This window comes from Palaemon carinicauda, chromosome 36 (genome assembly GCF_036898095.1).
Source record: "Palaemon carinicauda isolate YSFRI2023 chromosome 36, ASM3689809v2, whole genome shotgun sequence".
NCBI lineage: Eukaryota > Metazoa > Arthropoda > Malacostraca > Decapoda > Palaemonidae > Palaemon > Palaemon carinicauda.
The window spans coordinates 18,731,734-18,734,233 of record NC_090760.1 but is presented as its reverse complement, the minus strand read 5'-3'; positions in this window follow the sequence as shown (position 1 = coordinate 18,734,233).

Sequence of the window (2,500 nt, the reverse complement as noted above, 5' to 3'; positions counted from 1 at the left end):
CTTTAGCCCTTAGCATTTGATGATGGTAACGACGACTCTGACGAGTTCAACGACTAGGACGACTTGTATTACTCCGACTACGACGACTTCGAAGCTTCTATATGATTTACAATTGCCAGAACATTAAAATCACTTTATCTTGTTTAACTACTGAGATATGAAGTTTAGATAACTGATATATATATTTTTTATTTATTTATTGCTACGTCGAGGCTCTATCTTTAGAGGGATTCTTGCGGATATTTTGCACAGATGGGAGATATGAATTTGCGTCTGTTACTTGAATGTTGCCTTCCGGTGTGTGTGTGTGTGTGTGTGTGTGTGTGTGTGTGTGAGAGAGAGAGAGAGAGAGAGAGAGAGATGTAATTTACTATCTATGGTTATATGGGAGGGTGAGATTATTATACTTGATCTCACTCTTGACTTATTTTGGGAATGAATACTTATTTTCTTGATTACAGCATGAGAGAGAGAGAGAGAGAGAGAGAGAGAGAGAGAGAGGAGAGAGATTTTCTGTCTATAGTTATATGGAAGAGTGAGATTAATATATTTAATCTCATCTTGACTTATGTTGGGAGAGAGAGAGAGAGAGAGAGGAGAGAGAGAGAGAGAGATTTTCTGTCTATAGTTATATGGAAGAGTGAGATTAATATATTTGATATCATCTTGACTTACGGTTGAGAGAGAGAGAGAGAGAGAGAGAGAGAGAGATTTTCTGTCTATAGTTATATGGAAGAGTGAGATTAGTATATTTAATCTCATCTTGACTTATGTTGGGAGAGAGAGAGAGAGAGAGAGAGAGAGAGAGAGAAATTTTCTGTCTATAGTTATATGGAAGAGTGAGATTAGTATATTTAATCTCATCTTGACTTATGTTGGGAGAGAGAGAGAGAGAGAGAGAGAGAGAGAGAGAGAGAGAGAGAGAGAGAGAGATTTTCTGTCTATAGTTATATGGAAGAGTGAGATTAATATATTTAATCTCATCGTGACTTATGTTGGGAGAGAGAGAGAGAGAGAGAGAGAGAGAGAGAGAGAGAGAGAGATTTTCTGTCTATAGTTATATGAAAGAGTGAGATTAATATATTTAATCTCATCGTGACTTATGTTGGGAGAGAGAGAGAGAGAGAGAGAGAGAGAGATTTTCTGTCTATAGTTATATGGAAGAGTGAGATTAATATATTTAATCTCATCGTGACTTATGTTGAGAGAGAGAGAGAGAGAGAGAGAGAGAGAGAGAGAGATTTTCTGTCTATAGTTATATGAAAGAGTGAGATTAATATATTTATTCTCATCTTGACTTATGTTGAGAGAGAGAGAGAGAGAGAGAGAGAGAGAGAGAGAGATTTTCTGTCTATAGTTATATGGAAGAGTGAAATTAATTTATTTAATCTCATCTTGACATGTTGAGAGAGAGAGAGAGAGAGAGAGAGAGAGAGATTTTCTGTCTATAGTTATATGGAAGAGTGAGATTAATATATTTAATCTCATCGTGACTTATGTTGGGAGAGAGAGAGAGAGAGAGAGAGAGAGAGAGAGAGAGATTTTCTGTCTATAGTTATATGGAAGAGTGAGATTAATATATTTAATCTCATCTTGACATGTTGAGAGAGAGAGAGAGAGAGAGAGAGAGAGAGAGATTTTCTGTCTATAGTTATATGGAAGAGTGAGATTAATATATTTAATCTCATCGTGACTTATGTTGGGGAAGAGAGAGAGAGAGAGAGAGAGAGAGAGAGAGATTTTCTGTATAGTTATATGGAAGAGTGAGATTAATATATTTAATCTCATCTTGACATGTTGAGAGAGAGAGAGAGAGAGAGAGAGAGAGATTTTCTGTCTATAGTTATATGGAAGAGTGAGATTAATATATTTAATCTCATCGTGACTTATGTTGGAGAGAGAGAGAGAGAGAGAGAGAGAGAGAGATTTTCTGTCTATAGTTATATGAAAGAGTGAGATTAATATATTTATTCTCATCTTGACTTATGGTGAGAGAGAGAGAGAGAGAGAGAGAGAGAGAGAGAGATTTTGTCTATAGTTATATGGAAGAGTGAAATTAATATATTTAATCTCATCTTGACATGTTGAGAGAGAGAGAGAGAGAGAGAGAGAGAGAGAGATTTTCTGTCTATAGTTATATGGAAGAGTGAGATTAATATATTTAATCTCATCGTGACTTATGTTGGGAGAGAGAGAGAGAGAGAGAGAGAGAGAGAGAGAGAGATTTTCTGTCTATAGTTATATGGAAGAGTGAGATTAATATATTTAATCTCATCTTGACATGTTGAGAGAGAGAGAGAGAGAGAGATTTTCTGTCTAGTTATATGGAAGAGTGAGATTAATATATTTAATCTCATCGTGACTTATGTTGGGAGAGAGAGAGAGAGAGAGAGAGAGAGAGATTTTCTGTCTATAGTTATATGGAAGAGTGAGATTAATATATTTAATCTCATCGTGACTTATGTTGAGAGAGAGAGAGAGAGAGAGATTTTCTGTCTAT